Genomic DNA, 22,387 nt, shown 5'->3' with positions numbered 1-22,387 from the left:
CCCGGATCCTATTAGAATCGGCCTTCCTGAGTTTGACAACGCCCCTTTGAAGAAGCGCCGGAGCTGGCGTCCATGGAGCTCCCTGGAGGAAGATGACAGGGACGTTCTTTACCTGATGAGCCGGATAAGTTTTTTAGCTCGATCCGGATTGACCATGATCGAGGTCATGGCCATATGTATTATGCGGGGGGGTGCAACCGCTTCAATATAGAGGCCACCCCATGTGGGATTTCAACGGGGAGGATGACGCCACCCGCCACGGCCGCAAAGGGCCGGGATCGGTTGCTGATCTAATAAAGATCTTATCCACTTTGTACAAGGGAGAAGAGGAGGAATTCCTTCGTGTCAACCCGCAGGGCGGATTTTCTATGTACAATCCTCTAAGCTGGGTAAGTGGAGACATTTTCTCGCCCATCCGTTTCATATTCCCGTAGTTAAGTATTCAGCCTAGCGATTTCATCGCAGGAGCTGCGCCAGGCTACAAAGGAGATAAACAACCCCCTCCACAACCCGAGGACCCTGGACGGTCCCTTGACCCGGCCTCCCAGGAGGATCCGGACATATCTATGGAGCTGATTGATGGGGTAATTTACCAATTGAGTAATGACAACGCTTTGGTGGCCATTACGGCCGATTATCCTGGGCTACTTCCAGCCTCACAGGTGACTGAGACCGAAGTCCCAGCACTTCGAAAGGGGATCCGTCCTTGCGTGTTTTTGATTGCCGTATAACAGCCGTGTTTTGCAGGGGAGGTCCTCGAGGCGGAAGGCAGAGCCTGCGGCAACTAGCCAACAAGGGGCCGCGAGGCCAGGCAGGCTGAAAAGACCCGCAATCCGGATTGAGACACCGGCGCAGCGGTACGGCGCGCCATCTTTATTGCAAGACATTATTCTCAGAGGCATATTAACGCCCATGCCTTCTTTTCAAGAAAAAGAGCGCTCACCGGACTATACCCATAGAGGCTACTAATCGCGCCTCTACCAGCCAGGCTCCAAGGCTGGATTCGGAGGCGGGAACGAATACGAGGCGTGCGCCGGGCGCTCCTCCGACAGAGGACGCGGATAAACTGTCCGCCACCAATTCCGAGGTGGAAAGTGCCATGAACCATAGGCGTCGCCGGACTGTTCTTCGTGACACTTGTTTCTCGTAAGAGGCATTGGATGCCTTCAACTCGGGAGATGCGTACCACCGTGCCGCTCAAAATGGTCTAGCCAGAGCCACGGAGTAGTATGTAAAAGACATACGGGTGAGAAAATTTGGTGATTATATATATCAGTAGCCCCTGAGACTTGAAGCAGTTAGAATAACTGATTTAAGGATCATTTGTTATGCAGGTTCTTACCGAAAAGAATACTCAACTATCCCAGGAGCTGGAAGAGTGCAGAGCCCAACTTCAGGCCGCACTGGCCACGGCGGGGGAGCCCAAAGAGACCCCCTCTGGTAATATATCCTTCGAATGATAGGTGTCATATAGGATGCGGCGTATATGTAGATCTAACGATAAAATTGCAGATGACGCTGGAGTAAATCCGGATAAGCAACAGCTCCTACGCCAGCTGAAGGCTGGTGAGAGCGTGCTTACGAGGGTGAGGCGGGAGAAGAATGATCTCCTAGATGCCAACACCAAGCTGGGCGTGGAACTAAAAGATGTTCGTGCCCAACTGTCGGACTCTGTTAAGGAGAATCGGCGGCTTCGACGTGGCATATTTAGTAAGTGCTTGAACGAACTTTGAAAAAGAGTTCGGCGAGGAAGCTGGCTGACAGAGTTATGTCTGTAGGTATGCTAACAGGTCGTCCTGCCGAGGAAATGCCCGGTTCAACGGGTGACCTTCTTCCCGAGCTCTCACAGCTGCACGAACGAGTTCGGCAGGTGATGCAAGGTGTCGCCCAGGCCTTGTGGCCATCCGTCTCCATACCCGAAGGCCTTGGAGAGCTTGTAGAAAAGCTGAAGGGAGCGCGGCGGCGCTTCCGATTATGGAAGATATTGGCTTGCCGTCAGGGCGCCAGGGAAGCCTGGGCAATGGTGAAGACACGGTACATGAAGGCTGACCCGAACCACATGGCCGAAGTCGGACCTGTGGGGCCCGATGGGAAGGAGATCCCTGTGAGCTTAGTGTACGGCCAAGTAGAATTGGCCGCAAAGTATTCCCAACAGGACTGTAGACTAGACAGCCTATTGGATGGTATTGAAGAGGAATTCAACCAGTCAAATTGACTATGTAATTTAAAGTGACATGTATAATGCCTTCTAGTCGGATTGTAGATCGTTTGTCATGGCGGACCTTTTCGCTTGAACCTCGGGACCCGACGGTCCCAAGTGTATCCGAATTCCCTCTCGGTTATGTAAGAACCAGGGCATGCGTGGAGACCAGGCGTAGGGGTCATTAGTGCTTTATCAGACAAGTGCCCAACTAGTTATGTTATATTACACGGGTAGTAAGAAACATCTTCCAGGGAGAATAGTTCCGTTAAGGGTTCCTTTCCCTGGGTAAGCATGCCCTAAAGTGCATGTCCGGACTGCGATAAGAAGCATAGAAAAAGAATCTGGGGGGCAGATATGGAAAATAAATAAAACTCATCTTTTGTTCACCGACTGAATATTCCCTTAAGAACGCTAGCTTTCGGCTTCACCCAGTCTGAGGTACACATCCGGCTGACCCGGCGGTAACAATCACAGAGGTGCTCCCCTTATGCCCTAGCCGAATTAACGGGAACGTAGGGCATAAATACAAGAGCCAGGCAACCCAGCTTGGCCAAAACTTAAGTCATATCAATGCATATAATGGTGAAAAAAGGTACATGCGGAAGTATAACACATGTGTTGGGCGTGAGGCCCAGGTAAATAATTTAAGCTTCTGTGAAAGAAGCCCCGAGGTATGAAGAGTGCGGCTAGCGCATCTGTAATGTACGAGTGAGGCACAAGGAGACCCTTGAAGGCCTAGAGAAATAAAAGAAAGAAAGGGAAACAAGACAGATGATGCATATGCAGAAAATGGACAAAGGGAGGGGACTAACATAGAGTCCGGTACTAGGCGTAGAATCTTCGAAGCCTGGTTGCGTTCCATGGGTTCGGCTCGAGTCGACTAGTCGATGCATCCCGCAGTTGGTACGCTCCACCAGTCAGAACTTGGTCGATAACGAAGGGACCTTCCCATTTGGGCTCGAGCTTGTTCTTTTTCTTATCCGGCAGTCGTAGAACTAGTTCGCCAACGTTATAAGTTTTGGCCCGTACTTCTCTGCTTTGGTATCTGCGAGCATGTTGCTGGTAAAATGCGGAACGAGCTTTGGCTACGTCGCGCTCTTCCTCCAAGGTGTCCAGACTGTCCTGCCGATCGAGCTTGGCTTATCTTTCTTCGTACATGCGTACTCGAGGTGAGTCATGAATTATGTCACAGGGCAAGACTGCCTCTGCGCAATACACCATAAAAAACGGTGTATATCCGGTACTACGATTCGGCGTGGTCCGCAACCCCCAGAGTACGGAGTCGAGCTCCTCTACCCAGTGTGTGTCAGACTCCGTTAAGGAACGCACTAATCTGGGTTTAATGCCGCTCATTATAAGACCGTTTGCTCGTTCGACTTGACCGTTGGTTTGTGGGTGATCGACTGAAGCATAATCAACCATGATGCCCATTCGCCTGCACCAAAGTTTTACCTCGTCGACCGTGAAGTTCGTGCCGTTATCAGTGATGATGTTGTGGGGGACGCCGTAACGGTGTACAACCCCGGATATGAAATCTATCACCGGTCCGGATTCGGCTGTTTTAACCGGTTTAGCCTCTATCCATTTGGTGAATTTATCCACCATGACCAATAAGTATTTTTTCTTGTGGGTTCCCCCTTTAAGGGGTCCAACCATGTCAAGCCCCCAGACCACGAAGGGCCATGTAATGGGGATTGTTTGGAGGGCAGTGGGTGGCATGTGGCTTTGATTTGCAAAGAGCTGGCAACCGGCGCAATGTTGGACCAAGTCTCGTGCATCTGCCCGGGTCGTTGGCCAATAGAATCCTGTATGGAAGGCCTTGCTTACAAGAGCCCGGGCTGCGGCGTGATGACCGCCGAGTCCGGCGTGAATTTCTGCCAAAAGGTTCCGCCCTTCCTCTTCGGAGATGCACCTTTGAAGGACTCCGGTAGTGCTTTTCTTGTACAATTCTCCCTCATGGACCCTGTAGGCCTTGGATCGCCGCACTATGCAGCATGCCTCATTTTGGTCTTCCGGAAGTTCCTGTCTAGTTAGGTAGGCCAGGAATGGTTCTGTCCATGGGGCAATAGTGGCCATTATTTCGTGGGCTGAATGTGTTATTTCGGTGGCGGAGCCTCCGATTGTGTCAGAGAGTTTGGAATCGGGTATTTTGGCCGGATCCGGACTATTGTTACGGGTGTCCCCTTCCCATGCTACGGATGGCTTGAAGAGCCTTTCCAGAAATATGTTGGGAGGGACCGCGTCGCGTTTTGCACCGATGCGGGCGAGGATATCCGTCGCCTGATTGTTTTCCCGAGTCACATGGTGAAATTCGAGCCCCTCGAACCGAGCTGACATTTTTAGGATGGCATTGCGATAAGCTGCCATTTTCGGATCCTTGGCATCAAAGTCTCCATTTATTTGGGATATCGCGAGGTTCGAATCCCCGCGCACCTCTAGGCGTTGAATGCGCATGGATACTGCCATCCGGAGACCATGCAGAAGGGCCTCATATTCGGCTGCGTTGTTGGAGTCCATATACATTATCTGTAGTACGTATTGAATGGTATCTCTTGTTGGGGACGTCAAAACGATGCCAGCCCCCAGACCAGCCAACATTTTGGAGCCGTCGAAGTGCATGATCCAGTTTGAATATGTGCCGTACTCCTTAGGGAGTTCGGCTTCCGTCCACTCGGCGACGAAGTCAGCCAAAACTTACGACTTAATAGCTCGCCGTGGCTTGTAAGTTATGTCGAACGGGAGGAGCTCGATGGCCCATTTGGCAATCTGACCCGTCGCGTCGCGGTTGTTTATAATATCGTTAAGTGGTACTTCCGAGGCTACCGTTATCGAGCACTCTTGAAAGTAGTGTCGCAGCTTCCGGGATGCCATAAATACCGCGTACACTATCTTTTGATAATGCGGGTACCGTGATTTGCATGGAGTAAGGACAGTGGACACATAGTAAACCGGCTTTTGAAGGGGGAATTTGTGTCCGTCCACTTCTCACTCGACGACGAGCACTGCGCTTACTACTTGATGAGTTGCCGCAATGTATAATAGCATTGGTTCGCCAATGTTTGGCGCGGCCAAGACTGGGTTTGTTGCCAATATGGATTTTATTTCGTTGAGTCCGGCCATGGCGGCGTCCGTCCACTCGAAGTGTTCGGTGCACTGGAGGAGGCGATAAAGGAGTAATGCCTTTTCTCCCAAGCGGGAGATAAAGAGGCTTAGAGCCGCCACGCATCCGGTCAATTTTTGTATATGTTTGAGGTCTGTTGGGGTAGCCAACTGTGACAACGCTCGGATTTTGGCCGGATTAGCTTCAATACCTCTACTGGAGACAATGAATCCCAGGAGCTTTCCGGCTGGTACGCTGAAAACGCATTTTTCCGGATTGAGCTTGATGTCATATGTTCGGAGGTTATCGAATGTAAGCCTCAAGTCGTCTACTAGAGATTTGACATGCTTGGTTTTGACGACCACGTCATCTACATATGCCTCCACTGTTTTGCCGATTTGGTTTGCCAGGCATGTCTGAATCATGCGCTGATATGTTGCGCCGGCGTTTTTGAGCCCGAAGGGCATTGTGTTGAAGCAGAATGGGCCGTATGGTGTGATGAATGCCGTTTTGGCTTGGTCTGGCTCTGCCATTTTAATTTGATGGTAGCCGGAGTATGCATCGAGGAAACATAATGAATCGTGTCCTGCGGTAGCGTCGATGATTTGATCGATGCGGGGGAGGGGAAGGGGTCCTTTGGGCAGGCCTTGTTAAGGTCCTTAAAATCGACGCACAAGCGCCAGGATTTGTCCTTCTTTGGTACCATCACCAGGTTTGCTAGCCAGTCCAGATGTTTTATGTTTCTGATGAATCCGGCCTCCAATAGCTTGGCTAGTTCCTCTCCCATGGCTTGTCTCTTAGGTTCAGAGAAACGTCGAAGGGCCTGCTTGACTGGCTTGAATCCTTTTAGGATATTTAGGCTGTGCTCGGCCAGCCTGCGTGGGATTCCTGGCATGTCTGAAGGGTGCCAGGCAAAAATGTCCCAGTTCTCGCGTAGGAACTCTCGCAGTGCGGCGTCGACATCAGGGCTTAATTGTGCCCCGATGGAAGCTGTTTTTGTAGGGTCCGTTGGATGAACTTGGAATTTGACTATTTCGTCCGCCGGTTTAAAGGAGGTGGACTTGGATCTTTTATCGAGTATCACGTCGTCCCTGTTCACCGTGGAGCGCAGCGCAGTTAGTTCCTCGGCCGCTAGGGCTTCGGATAGTGCCTCGAGGGCCAGTGCGGCTGTCTTATTTTCGGCGCGGAGTGCTATGTCCGGATCACTAGCAAGAGTGATGATTCCGTTGGGCCCGGGCATTTTGAGCTTCATGTACCCGTAATGGGGTATGGCTTGGAAGATTGTAAACGCCTCCCGCCCTAATAAAGCATGGTATCCGCTGCTGAACGGGGCCACTTGGAATGTAATTTCTTCGGACTTGTAATTATCCGGCGTGCCGAATACCACATCTAGTATGATTTTCCCAGCACAGCGTGCTTCCCGACTGGGGATGATTCCTCTAAAGGTTGTGCTACTTTGCTCAATGCGGCTCCAGTCTATTTCCATCTTTTGAAGAGTTTCCTCATAGATGTGGTTTAATCCGCTGTCGCCGTCCATGAGTACCTTGGTGAGTCGAAAGTCGTCCATGATTGGACTGAGGACCAGTGCGGCTGGTGCTCGGGCTGTTCGGAATTTAGGTTCGTCACTGGCATTGAAGGTAATAGCCGTGTCACTCCAAGTATTTATTTCTGCTACGTGGCAGATTTCGGCCATGCTGTGGAGTGTTCGCTTGCGTCTATTATTTGATGCAAAGGTCTCAAAGACCGTTAACACCGTATTGTTGTCCACGGGATGGTGCTCTGCGGTATTTGGGAGGAGTAGATCTTCACCACTTTTGGCCACCTGCCGGAGTATCCAACATGCTCTAAGGATGTGCGTTGGTATTGCATCCGCTATACTATGAATTTTGCAGGGTCTGTTCAGCCATCCCTCCAGTACGGTTCCTTGCCCTGTAGAGGGCTTTTGCTTTTTGGTAGTTAACCTAGGTGTATTGTGATAATGCACCCTTTTATTTCGAACTGGTTTTGTATTCACGGCCGGATTATCCCAAAATTTTATTTCGGTTTTCCCGGCGCTTTCCATCGCACAGTACTTTTGTACTATGGACACCAAGTCAGCAAAGCGTGTAATTTCACGGCGACTTATGGCGTTGAGGATTCCCTTGTCTGTGCAATTATTGCAAAAGAATGAAATTGCGTCTTCCTCGCGGCAGTCCTTTATCTTGTTCATGACCAGGAGGAATCTGGCCCAGTAATGGTGTACTATTTCTTCGGGCTCTTGCCTAATTTGGGATAGATCGCTTATGTTTGGGTGGGTGGGTGGAATTGAACCCGAATCCTCACCCAATCTGAGACTCAGGGGCCAAGGAGTTTCCGAACTTGGAGGTTTGGATTCTTGGAGGTTTTCCAATAAATCTAGCCCGCTACCTGACTCTAGGTTCAGGTCTTGAGTGACGTCCTCCCCTCCGCGGGTATCCGGCTTGGAGGGATCGGGAATCCGGACATATCTAGTCCTTAAGATAGATAAAGGGTTGCCGCATTGTTCCTCCACCACTGCAATGTGAAGGGTGACCTGGGGGGAGTTGATCTCTCTCAGATCGGGTTTAGGCCCAATCTGATCATAGTCTATAGTGACTCCCAGGGCGGCGATGCGATCCAAGAGCTCGTTCAGGGAAGAGAGCTCCATTGGATCTAACTACATTTATATGCTATTTTATATGATTTTTGGGACTAACCTATTAACCCAGAGCCTAGTGCCAGTTTCTGTTTTTTCCTTGTTTTAGAGTATCGCAGAAAAGGAAAATCAAACAGAGTCCAATTGACCTGAAACTTCACGGAACTTATTTTTGGAAGGAAAGCAACCTGATAGACTTGGAGTGCACGCCAGGAAAGAAACGAGGGAGCCACGAGGTAGGGGGCGCGCCCACCCCCCTAGGGCGCGCCCTCCACCCTCGTGGGCCCCTCGTGGCTCCCCTGACGTACCTCTTCCTCCTATATATACCCATATACCCTAAAACGATCAGAGAGCACAATAGATCGGGAGTTCCGTCGCCAAAAGCCTCCGTAGCCACCAAAAACCAATCTAGACCCGTTCCGGCACCCTGCCGGAGGGGGCAATCCCTCTCCGGTGGCCATCTTCATCATCCCGGTGCTCTCCATGACGAGGAGGGAGTAGTTCTCCCTCGGGGCTGAGGGTATGTACCAGTAGCTATGTGTTTGATCTCTCTCTCTCTCTCTCTCTCTCGTGTTCTTGAGGTGATACGATCTTGATGTATCGCGAGTTTTGCTATTGTAGTTGGATCTTATGATGTTTGTCCCCCTCTACTCTCTTGTAATGGATTGAGTTTCCCCTTTGAAGTTATATTATCGGATTGAGTCTTTAAAGATTTGAGAACACTTGATGTATGTCTTGCCATGCGTATCTGTGGTGACAATGGGATATCACGTGATTCACTTGATGTATGTTTTGGTGATCAACTAGCGGGTTCCGCCCATGAACCTATGCATAGGGGTTGGCACAGGTTTTCGTCTTGACTCTCCGGTAGAAACTTTGGGGGCACTCTTTGAAGTTCTTTGTGTTGGTTAAATAGATGAATTTGAGATTGTGTGATGCCTATCGTATAATCATACCCACGGATACTTGAGGTGACATTGGAGTATCTAGGTGACATTAGGGTTTTGGTTGATTTGTGTCTTAATGTGTTATTCTAGTACGAACTCTAGGGCTGTTTGTGACACTTATAGGAATAGCCCAACGGATTGATTGGAAAGAATAACTTTGAGGTGGTTTCGTACCCTACCATAATCTCTTCGTTCGTTCTTCGCTATTAGTGACTTTGGAGTGACTCTTTGTTGCATGTTGAGGGATAGTTATATGATCCAATTATGTTATTATTGTTGAGGGAACTTGCACTAGCGAAAGTATGAACCCTAGCCCTGTTTCAACGCATTGCAATACCATTTACGCTCACTTTTATCATTAGTTACCTTGCTATTTTTATATTTTCAGATTACAAAAATACTATCTACCATCCATATACCACTTGTATCACCATTTCTTCGCCGAACTAGTGCACCTATACAATTTACCATTGTATTGGGTGTGTTGGGGACACAAGAGACTCTTTGTTATTTGGTTGCAGGGTTGCTTGAGAGAGACCATCTTCATCCTACGCCTCCTACAGATTGATAAACCTTAGGTCATCCACTTGAGGGAAATTTGCTACTGTCCTACAAACCTCTGCACTTGGAGGCCCAACAACGTCTACAAGAAGAAGGTTGTGTAGTAGACATCATCGTGGCGGGATCTACGTGTGAAGCAGAGTACATAGCTGCTTCGGAAGCAGCAAATGAAGGAGTCTGGATGAAGGAGTTCATATTCTATCTAGGTGTAATACCTATTGCATCGGGTCCAATGAAAATCTTTTGTGACAATACTGGTGTGATTACCTTGGCAAAGGAATCCAGATTTCACAAGAGAACCAAGCACATCAAGAGACGCTTCAATTCCATCCGTGATCAAGTCAAGCAGGGAGACATAGAGATTTGCAAGATACGTACATATGTGAATGTTGTAGACCCGTTGACTAAGCCTCTCTCACGAGCAAAACATGATCAGCACCAAGACTCCATGGGTGATAGGATCAGTACTATGTAATCTAGATTATTGACTCTAGGGCAAGTGTGAGACTAAAGGAAATATGCCCTAGAGGCAATAATAAAGTTGTTATTTATATTTCCTTATATCATGATAAATGTTTATTATTCATGCTAGAATTGTATTAACCGGAAACTTAGTACATGTGTGAATACATAGACAAACAGAGTGTCCCTAGTATGCCCCTACTTGACTAGCTCATTAATCGAAGATGGTTATGTTTCCTAGCCATAGACATGTGTTGTCATTTGATGAAAGGGATCACATCATTAGAGAATGATGTGATGGACAAGACCCATCTGTTAGCTTAGCATAATGATCGTTTAGTTTTTCTACTATTGCTTTCTTCATGACTTATACATGTTCCTCAGAATATGATATTATGCAACTCCCGAATACCAGAGGAACACCTTGTGTGCTATCAAACGTCACAACGTAACTGGGTGATTATAAAGATACTCTACAGGTGTCTCCCATGGTGTTTGTTGAGTTGGCATAGATCGAGATTAGAATTTTCCACTCCGTGTATCAGAGAGGTATCTCTAGGCCCTCTCGATAATGCACATCACTATGAGCCTTGCAAGCAATGTGATTAATGAGTTAGTCACGGGATGATGCATTACGGAACGAGTAAAGAGACTTGCCGGTGATGAGATTGAACTAGGTATGACAATACCGACAATCGAATTTCGGGCAAGTAACATACCGATGACAAAGGGAACACCGTATATTGTTATGCGGTTTGACCGATAAAGATCTTCGTATAATATGTAGGAGCCAATATGAGCATCAAGGTTCCTCTATTGGTAATTGACCAGAGATGTGTCTCGGTCATGTCTACATAGTTTTCCAACCCGTAGGGTCCGCACGCTTAACGTTCGATGATGATTTGTATTATGAGTTTCGTGTTTTTGATGAACCGAAGTTTGTTTGGAGTCCCGGATGAGATCACGGACATGACGAGGAGTCTCGAAATTGTCGAGACATAATGTAACATCCCAAATTTTCCATTTGGAATGTTATATATAGGTCATCATGTGCATATCATATTTTATTTGCATTTTGGTTTTGATCCTAGAAATTCTAAGCAACATAAGGACCCACGAAGAGAGTTGGGGATTTCGTTTATTTTCATATTTGAGTTTTTCTCAAATATTGAAAGGAGGATCATTGTCGGTGTCAAAACCGGCGGATCTCGGGTAGGGGGTCCCGAACTGTGCGTCTAGGCCGGATGGTAACAGGAGGCAGGGGACACAATGTTTTACCCAGGTACGGGCCCTCTTGATGGAGGTAAAACCCAACGTCCTGCTTGATTAATATCGATGATATGGGTAGTACAAGAGTAGATCTACCATGAGATCAGAGAGGCTAAACCCTAGAAGCTAGCCTATGGTATGATTGTATGTTGTGATTGTTGTCCTACAGACTAAAACCCTTCGGTTTATATAGACACCGGAGAGGGTTAGGGTGACACAAGGTCGGTTACAAAGGAGGAGATATCCATATCCGTATTGCCTAGCTTGCCTTCCACGCCAAGTAGAGTCCCATCCGGACACGAGACGAAGTCTTCAATCTTGTATCTTCATAGTCCAACAGTCCGGCCAAAGGATATAGTCCGGCTGTCCGGAGACTCCCTAATCCAGGACTCCCTCAATCATCTTGGTTTTAATTATTTTTCCCTCCAATTAATATTTCCAATATTAAAAATAAAAGAAAGGAGATAATATGACTTCTCCAAAATAACGGAAATATTGGAGGAAAAATATTAAAATCAAATAAACAATTTTATTTGGATTTTATTGATATTTTATTCGAATTAGAAAAATATGCATTTTACAAAATTGCATTTTAGGCCAAGAGAATGTTCACTTCGTTCTAAATATTTTATTTAGACGATGAAAATTGTCTTTGGCATTTTTAGATTTTTTTATATTTAATTAGATTTTTCCTTTTCGGTGGAATTTATTTTATTTTAAAAAAAACCGCGTCGCCCGAGCGGGCCACAGCCCAGCGCACCACGCCGCCGCCGCCATGGACGCCGTGTCCGCGCCCCCCCCCCCCCGAGCCTTTATAACTCCCGCCGCGCCGCCACCGCCCCTCCCCACCCACCCCGCCTGCCGCTGCCGCAAGCAGCTGCTGCAGCGCCCACTCCATCGCCGCCCTTGCGTCGCCCGCCTGCCGCTGCGTCTCGCCCCACCCCCGCAGCCCTACGCCCGCGCCGCCTCATGCCACCCGCGCGGCTGAGCCACCGCCGCCCGCTGGTTTTTTTGGTTTTAGGTATAAAACCGCCCGGTTTTTGTTGACCCTAGATTGTTTTTTATTTTATTTAGATCAGTTCGGTTTTTCTCGATTAGTTTATTTTACGAACGTTCATTCGTTAGTTCGTTTTAACGAACGAATTCATTCGTTTGCCTCTGTTAGCGGGCGTTCGTCTGATAGATTTTTCTTTTTTCTGTTTTAATTTCGCCAGGGACCTATCCGTGATTATTTTTATCGCACATTAGCCCCTGATCTTCAAACCCTCGCAACTTTTCGACCGTTCGTCCAAATCCAGTGAAACCAACACCAAAATCTTCATCTCGAAGCCCTCTTTACGGTTAAACAGCTTAAACATGATTTTTACAATTTAAAATTTGGTTTCAAGCAGATTTGAATTTGAAGTTCTTTTGATCGTAGTTTCAGTTCCGTAGCTCCGATTCGATCGATTCTTTTTGCAAATTGAAGCTCTTCAGTTGAACTTTCAGATTGGATCTTCTTAGTTGAGTTTTACCCTTGCATCTATTCTTGAGTGCTTATGTATGCTATTGTTTGTTTGCGATAGAATTTCCGGAGTGCGAAGCGTGCTACTATGAGTCTCTAGGGTTTGCGGATTGTCAACAAGGGAAGTAACACATTGATCATACTCTTTTCATACCTAGTTTTATGCATTAGTTTCAACCCTCAAACACTACATGATTAGGATGTGATTAACTTGTGGGTATTGGGAAGTAGATGATGAGGTAGAACCTATTGCCCTTTTATAATCAAACCTTTGGGAGTTACTTCTACGTTATGCTTAGGTTGCCATGCTATGCTCGTAGACGTGGTTTGGTTTGAGTGATCCATGACATATGTGAGATTGTTAATTAACGGTTAACTTAAGGTGACTACTTAAATACACATCTCGGTGGATTGGTTGCGGGCACCTGGGGATATATACCAGTGTTGTCCTTTGGTTTGCCACCCAGGCTCGAAGGGATCATAAGATTACTCATGCTAGAAACTTCCGTGTGCAGCCACAAGCTATTATGGGCTCTAGCATAGTTAAGTATGTTGCATGACCTCTTTCAGTGGTAGACTAGCAGATGTAGGGGATGTAGGTTGGTACTGTCTACCTAGAGTAAAGAGTTAATGTTTCTGAAAGACCGTGTCTCGGTCATCTGTTTCTCAAACACCATGTAGTGCGAGAAATCCAATGGAGGAGATCGAGTCTTGTGGGGAAATGTGTGCAAACCTCTGTAGAGTGTACAAACTAATCATGGTTAGCCATGTCCCCAGTTATGGACATCTTGAGTATGTGGTTCTTGGATTATCATGTTGATCTCACCACTCTAAATTAATTTGTTGGGTTACTAATTACTTTTTAATTGGGATTGAGATGGGGGTACCATTCTCAATGTTTGTCAACTACCATGATAGTTAAATAAAAATATATTCCTTTGTTGTACGGAAAAAATTGCTTTTCGCAAAAACATTATAACCTTAGAGCCTCCACCAGCCATATATGCATGTAGTGATAACATTTACTTGTTCATTGCTCTACTATGTTATTTTGCCAGCATATTCCATGTGCTGACCCATTTCAGGCTGCAACATATCATGTTGCAGACTTTTTAGATGGAGAGTAAGGTGCGCTAGGTCGTTGTCTTGCACTCAGCTATGCCGTTGGAGTTGATGGACTCACTTTATCTTCCAAGCCTTCCGTTGTTATCTTAATTAGATGGCCTTAAGACATATTATTGTATTAAGTTCTCTCTTGAGACTATCGATGTAATAAGTGTGTGATTGCTACTCTGTTATAAATCCTTCGAAGTACTGTGTGTGTCAGCATTAGCGATCCAGGGATGACACTTATGCACATAGATTTGACCATTTGAGGTCAGATCGCTACATGATGGTATCAGAGCACACACTGAATGTTGGACACGACCACTAAGATAAGCCATAGGTCACTCTTATCTACTCATTTCTAACTCCTCTCCATTTTCCACACTATAGGATGGCAGGATCAAGGAACAAGTTTGCACAACCGGATGAAGACACACCTTTTGGGAGACACTTGAAGGAAGTCACTAGGTACCTGAACATCGGAATACCAAGCTTCACTGGTACCTACACCGCCACTTTACCAGAAGAGGAGCGTTGGATGATTCGAGTTCAAGTTCCAGGAAGGACATTCACATCAGTTACTGAGCCCCTAGAATTTTCCTTTGATGCACCAACCTAGAGTCTAGGAAAGAGCACGACAGCCCACATCGCCATGGGACGAATTGGCGAAGTTTATCACAAGGATCTTAAGGACACCATCTATCAGATATGTGGGCGCCGAGATGAGCAATGAGAGATGATCAGCAAGGGACAAGTCCATTGCAGCCTACATCCAGGAGTTAAACTAGCACATTCGCCGCCGGGAGAACCAGATGTGCGCGAGCATGATAGATCTAAAGAAGTTGATGACTAGGAACATGGAGCTTGAAGAGGAACTCAAGTCTACACGCGACGGATATGAGGAAGAAATCACAATACTAGTGGAGAAGAATGACGACCTGACAAGGAAGCTCAGAGTATTCATGGGAGACCCCGCGCCAGGAGGAGATGATGACCATCCCAAGGACTACATCATCATCGACGACACCGACTCCGACCCCGACAGTAGTGACGATGACTATGAAGACGAAGCTGGAACGGATATCATGGAGTCTTCCACCGATCAAAATTTCTAGTCGACTACCATATTATTAGTAGCACTCCCCCATGTATATAGTAATAGTCCGAGCACTGTAACGGTAGTTAGATCGATTGTATGCCCTTGTTTGAATTGATTGGTGTGATATGAATGTGTTTGTCTCATGTGCATATGGGTAGTGTTTTCTCATCAGACCTCATTCTATTCTAATCTCTCCCCTATAAACCCATCAGATGCCTCCGAGACGTGACCCCGGGTTTGCCTTCCCACCGGAGCTCACACAGTTGATCCAACAGCAGAATACCCTGATGCAGTTACTAGTCCAGAACCAAGGCAACAAGAACAACAATAACAACAACCCACCGCCACCACCTCTAGTTGACAAACTTAGCCCGTTTTCTGAGGTTGCAGCCGCCTGTGTTTTCTAGTAGCACCGAGCCAATATTTGCTGATGACTGGCTCCGTAGGATTGGAAGGGAGTTGACCACCGCAGGTTGCACCGATGCTGAGAAGATGCGTTTTTGAAAGCACAAGTGCTCCCCGGGTGATTTTGGTAATTAATGTCAACATATCTCTTGTTGGACTAATACTTTCATCTAGCATATTTCAGATAAGTCCAAAAGTGGAGTGGCATGGACTAGAGGATGTGGGATCCCTTCAAGATGATGAAGACAAATGATTGGCTCAAGCTCAAAGCTCAGGACTCTACATTTTTCATTTTAGTGATCCAAGATCACATTGAGTCCAGAGGAAAGCCAATACTATTAAGAGGGGATGAGGTGTTGCTGAATGAGGTTCTTGCTCAAAGTGCTTGGTGAGATGCTCCACAACCCTCAACCACTTTCTCATACCCAAATATATCCCAAACCAAAAGTCAAACTCGGCCCCACCGATTTGATCTATCCGGCGTCACCGAGTTCTCTTGACACAGTCACTGCCGGAAACCCTAATCAATTCGGTCTCACCGATGGGATCTCGGTCTCACCGAGATGGGCTTGCAAACTCTCTGTTGCCTATTGCATTAATTTCGGTCTCACCGAAACATGACATCGGTCCCACCGAGTTTGCTTGGCCAACTCTCTGTTTAGCTTATTACCAAAATGTCCCACTGAATTTGTGTAATGGGTCCAACCGATATGAGGCTTTACCCTAACCCTAGCACATCGGTCCCACCGAGTTGATCAAGTCGGTCCCACCGAAAAACCCTAACGGTCACATTATGAACTAAATTGGTCTGACCAAGTTGTATGATTCGGTCCCACCGAGTTTGGTGATTTGTGTGTAACGGTTAGGTTTAGTGTGGAGGCTATATAAACCCCTCCACCCACTCTTCATTCATGGAGAGAGCCACCAGAACATGCCTACACTTCCAACATACATTTTTTTGAGAGAGAACCACCTACACTTGTGTTGAGGTCAAGATACTTCATTCCAACCACATAAATCTTGATCTCTAGCCTTCCCCAAGTTGCTTTCCACTCAAATCATCTTTCCACCAAATCCTATCCTATGAGAGAGAGTTGAGTGTTGGGGAGACTATCATTTGAAGCACAAGAGCAAGGAGTTCATCATCAACACACCATTTGTTACCTCTTGGAGAGTGGTGTCTCCTAGATTGGTTAGGTGTCACTTGGGAGCCTCCGTCAATATTGTGGAGTTGAACCAAGGAGTTTGTACAGGCAACGAGATTGCCTACTTTGTGAAGATCTACCCTAGTGAGGCAAGTCCTTCGTGGGGGATGGCCATGGTGGGATAGACAAGGTTGCTTCTTCGTGGACCCTTCGTGGGTGGAGCCCTTCATGGACTCGCGCAACCATTACCCTTAGTGGGTTGAAGTCTCCATCAACATGGATGTACAATAGCACCACCTATCGGAACCACGCCAAAAATCTTCGTGTCTCCAATTGCGTTTGCACACTCCAATACCATCCCTTTACATTCTTGCAACTTGCATGACTTACTTTCCGCTGCTCATATACTCTTGTCATGCTTGCTTGAGATGTATTGTGAATGTTCAAAATTGTGCCAAAACTCCGCTTCAACTTAAAGAAATTAAAAATTACAGCTTTTCTTGCTAAGAGTCTATTCACCCCCCTCTAGACACCTCTTCTCGATCCTACAATTAGTATCAGAGCATTGGTCTCCATTGCTTTGGTTTAAACACCTTTGGAGGAAGAGTGATGAGTCTACATTGGGGAGTCTTAGATGTAGAGTGCCTATTCTTGATGGAGAGTATTTTCATGAGTGGAAAAATGAGATGTTGAGATCTTCAATGAATATCATTTGGCGAAGTACATTACTACTCCTTGTTCTCGCATTGTTGATCCTTTGCATCCTACCCTTGATGAGTCTATTGACATGATCCGTAATCTTAGAACGTCAATTTAATCATTAGAGGTTTGCCTAGAAACTTGCTTGCTAGCTCGCCTACTTTTGATTGTGCCTACACCTTATGGAGATTTCTTGAGGAATGATTCCCAAATTATTCCTTGAAAATCCTAGATGAGATTCTTCATAAGTCTATTGCCTTGAGTAAGATGAGTTCTAATGATCCCAAGTTTGGTGATTGCTTATTTGAGCTTACTAATCTTACGAGTGCAAAAAGAGATGTTGGAATTATTAGCAATATCATTTCCGAAGTCATTAGAATCCATAGAGATGAACATTGTTACGGTCATACTTCTAATGAATTACCCTCTCTAGGAGTTGATCCATCACATGACGATGTTGAACATGGATACTATAATGAGGATGATGATAGTGACTATGATCTTGATGATGCGATGAGACACTTTGGTCTTATGGCTAATCTTCGCGGTTACATGGCTGGAGGAAAGGAATGGGTCCTTGATAGTGGATGTACTGATGACCGGAGACAAAGATATGTTTCGTGAGCTTGCTGAAAACAACGGCCCTCGAACGTATGTCACTTTCGGTGATAACTCAAAGGGTAAGGTGGTTGGCCTTGGTAAGGTGGCCATCTCACAGGATAGCTCCATACAAAATGGTATGCTCATTGAATCTCTTGGCTACAATTTACTTTCCGTATCTAGACTTGCTTACTTTGGTTTCAATGTCCTATTTACTGAAGTAGATTGCCAAGTGTTTCATAGAGATAACCATAAAATGGCCTTTACCGGTATATGTAGAGATGATCTTTACATTGTTGATTTCACTAAAAAGGCTCAACCTAGAACTTGCTTAATTGCTAAATCTTCTAAAGGCTGGTTGTGGCATAGAAGGCTAGGTCATGTGGGCATGCGAAATCTTGATAAGCTTATTAAAGGTGATCATATCCTTGGAGTAAAAGATGTTATATTTGACAAGGATAGACTTTGTAGTGCTTGTCAAGCAGGAAAACCAGTTGGAGGAAGTCACCCCGCAGGAAAACCAGTTTGACGAGAATACCGCTCGAGCTACTTCATATTGATCTTTTTGGTCCCAAAGCCTATAAAAGTCTCGGTGGTAACTCATTCGGTCTTGTTATAGTTGATGATTTTTCAAGATTTACATGGGTGTTCTTTCTTGATGATAAATCGCAGGTCCAAAATATCTTCAAGAACTTTGCTAGGAGGGCCCAAAATCAATTTGAAGTGATGATCAAGAAGGTTCGCAACAACAACGGAACTGTAAGTGCATCTAGTGCCCCTTAGTGATTTTGGTGTATTGAAGACTTATAGGTTAAGGGACTAATGTGTTTTTGAGTTTACACAGGTCTATAAGTCTATGAGTAGTTTGATATTTACAGAGAAAGTCGACCCCTAAAAATGAAGTTCTTTGACTGAAGACTTTGGATTTCTAAAAAGTTTTTGAAGACTTTGAAAGTGAAGAAATCGGTGTAATCCTGAAGACTTGTTATTCATTCGAGGAACATGAAGCGTGAAGACTTTTGTTTTTGTAGTTTCATTTTCTCTTTCTTGAGTCTTAGGAAACACCGTACTGTTAAAGGGGGTCGAGGAAATACTAAGGAAAAATTTCCATGTGATGCTCAACTCAAAATCCTACACCTACCAATCCCTTCGAGTGAAGCCATTGGAAATCTCATACAGTTCAGTCATATTCTTCAGTGACACAGATGAAGTTCTTCTGGTCTCTGAGGAATTTGTTCTGACTGAGGAGTTAGGAATTCGCTAGTGCGGATTGGCTACACAGTGAGGAACATGATAGCCCTGAGGATTTTACTACTAAAAATTTCCGACCGTTGCTGTGCTATGCGCCAGCTGTCCCAAAATATCTATCCACCTAACGGTCATATCATTGAAGGGCATTTATGTCTTATCATGTCGGGCTGCTCCCTAGGCTATAAATAGCCGCCCCCTACAACCACTAGCTGGTTGGCTGCTCCGAGAGAAACTGACACTTGTCATTTGAGAGCATCCCATCCTCCGAGGACTCTGAGCAAAAATCATCAAGTGAGGAAAACCCAAACCCAAAGACCTACAAACCCCAAGTGATTGAGCATCACTGAAGAGATTGATCCTGCGTGGATCCGACGCTTGTTACCTTTGAAGACTGTGCTTCTTCCAGACGGTTAGGCGTCAAGGTCTAGAGCATCCAAGAGGAATTGTGCATAGCCGAGTGACCAAGTTTGTGAAGGTTCAGAAGTCACCTGAAGACTTACTGTAACATCCCAAAATTCTAAATTTTGGAATGTTATATTAAATAGATAGATTTGATTGGTTACTTGATTGTTGTGTGATTGATTGAGTGAAATTCGAAACTTTTGAAAGTTAAATGAGAGGGAATAGAAGGACTTTCCCAAACTTTCATTGTTGCATTTTGATCTCCATGAATTCAAATTCTTTTCAACACAAAACCCTAGAGAGAAGATGACATGACTTCTTCCATTTAAATCAAATGAAAATGGTTGTTGAAAATATTTGAATTTCATTTGAAAATATTTCCAGTTCTGAAACTTCAAGCAACTCAGTGATTTTCATGAGAGAAGATAAAATGACTTCTTCAAAATATATGAGATATGAGTTGGAAGTTTTAAAAGAATTAAATTCAAAGTTCTTTTGAATTTATTTTCAATTTGGATTTATTGGAGTTTTATTCAAATTATTTTTCTCCAAAAATAAAATACATGGAAATTAGGGTAACATGATTCCCTACATTAGAAAATTGGAGATAAATAAGTTTGAAATCATTTTTGTATTTTAAATTAATTTTTATTGGATTTTATTACACCTGTAGCACTCTTTGAATTATTAGAATTTGTGTGTATTTTATTTAACACTAGAAAAATGTTCATGTCGTAGACATTCTTTTTCTGAAAATTTTGATATATTATATGCCTATATAAAATTTTCATTTAATTTGTTTTTATTATTATTTTAATTATCTGGAAAATGTTGAAAAAAACTTCTTCCCTGACTGGACCGGCCCAGCCAACCGGGCCAGGCCACGGCCCAGCCCAACCGCGCCGTCCCCGACCTCCGGTCGGAGACCGGCTGCCGCACGCCAGCGCCGCCGTGCTCCGCACGGGCTCCCGCCACCGCCTCTGCCTGCCCCCTCGCCCACGCCTCCCCTCCCCCTATAAATCCCGCAGCCCCGTCGCCTCTCCTCTCCTCCTCTCGCATCGCGCCGCCGCCGCTGCTCCGCATCGCGCCGCCCGCGACGCCGTTGACCCCACCGCCACCTCCGACCGGCGCTGGCGCCCCCAGCGCACCCGTCGCCCGCGCCGCCTCTCCCCGTGCGCCTCGCCGTCTCCTCCGACGACCGGAGCCGCCCGTCGGAGCACCGGGCCGCCTCGCCGGAGCTCGCCGGTTCGATCCGCTCCACGAACCGTCGGTTTTCTTCGAACCACCGCGAACCGGTATAAACCGACCCCGGTCCTTTTTCTTTAGGTTCGTTTTAAAAAAACCTAGACTAGATCTATTTTTTAGGGTTTTATTAAACAGCGAACATCCACTATTTAGATCTTATAAACGAGCGTTCGTTATTTAGTCTTTTCATCTTCTGGTTATTTACGCCAGGGACCTAGTTGTAGTTGTTTTATTTTATAGTTTAGCCCCTATTCTTCAAACGCTCATAACTTTTTGCTCGTTAGTCGGAATTCGATGAAACCAACACCCACGTCTTCGTTATGATCCCCTCTATCCAGTAAAACAACTTAAACTTGTTTTTGAAAGTTTAAATTTTGAATTAGATCATATTTGAATTCAAACTTCGTTTGATCATAACTTGAGTTACATAACTCCGATTTAGTTGATTCTTTTTGCAAATTGAAGCTCTTGACCTAAATTTTCTGCTAAGTCCAAATTCACTTATTTTGGTACTGTTAGAAATTGTTTTATGTTGCAAGAGTTATTGCTTGGTTTTGACGTTTTCCGAATTGCTTTCTTTGTTCTCTCCGATTTTTGAGTGATTGCTTATGTGTGGTTACTATTGCTTGCTTACGATAGATTGACCAGAGTGTGACGAGTAGAACTATCAAGAGTTTGAGTGCGAATCATCTTCATCAACATTGCAGGCAAGTTCACACTTTGATCATATTCCTTTCATACCCAGTTTTTATGCATTAGTTTCAACCTCAAACATTGCATGAGAAGGATTGATAACATGTGGGTATTGGGAAAGTAGTTGATGAGTGAGGGAGTCCTGGATTCGGGGGTGTCCGGATGGCCGGACTATACCTTCAGCCGGACTCCTGGACTATGAAGATACAAGATTGAAGACTTCGTCTCGTGTCCGGAAGGGACTTTCCTTGGCGTGGAAGGCAAGCTTGGCGATACGGATATGTAGATCTCCTATCATTGTAACCGACTTTGTGTAACCCTAATCCTCTCCAGTGTCTATATAAGCCGGAGGGTTTTAGTCCGTAGGACAACATACAGAACAACAATCATACCATAGGCTAGCTTCTAGGGTTTAGCTTCTCCGATCTCGTGGTAGATCTACTCTTGTACTACCCATATCATCAATATTAATCAAGCAGGACATAGGGTTTTACCTCCATCGAGAGGGCCCGAACCTGGGTAAAACTTCATGTCCCTTGCCTCCTGTTACCATCCGGCCTAGACGCACAGTTCGGGACCCCCTACCTGAGATCCACCAGTTTTGACACCGACAATGGTGCTTTCATTGAGAGTTCCTCTGTGTCGTCGCCGTCAGGCTTGATGGCTCCTACTATCATCGATAGTGATGCGGTCCAGGGTGAAACTTATCTCCCCAGACAGATCTCTTTCTTCGGCGGCTTTACACTGCGGGCCAATTCACTTGGCCATCTGGAGCAGATCGAAAGCTATGCCCCTGGCCGTCAGGTCAGATTTGGAAGTTTAAACTACACGGCTGACATCCGCGGGGACTTGATCTTCGACAGATTCGAGCCACTGCCGAGCGCGCCGCACTGCCACGACGAGCATGATCTAGCTCTGCCACCGAACAGTGCCCTGGAGGCTGCACCCGCATCGGCTTCGACCCTTAATTCGGAATCGACTGCGCCGATCAAGGATTGGTGGTTGGACACCGCCTTGGGGGCTGCGATCCCAACGGCGATCG

The sequence above is a fragment of the Triticum urartu genome, chromosome 3 (genome assembly GCF_003073215.2).
Source record: "Triticum urartu cultivar G1812 chromosome 3, Tu2.1, whole genome shotgun sequence".
Lineage (NCBI taxonomy): Eukaryota > Viridiplantae > Streptophyta > Magnoliopsida > Poales > Poaceae > Triticum > Triticum urartu.
The sequence above is the reverse complement of the archived record's forward strand: the minus strand, read 5'-3'. Positions refer to the sequence as shown.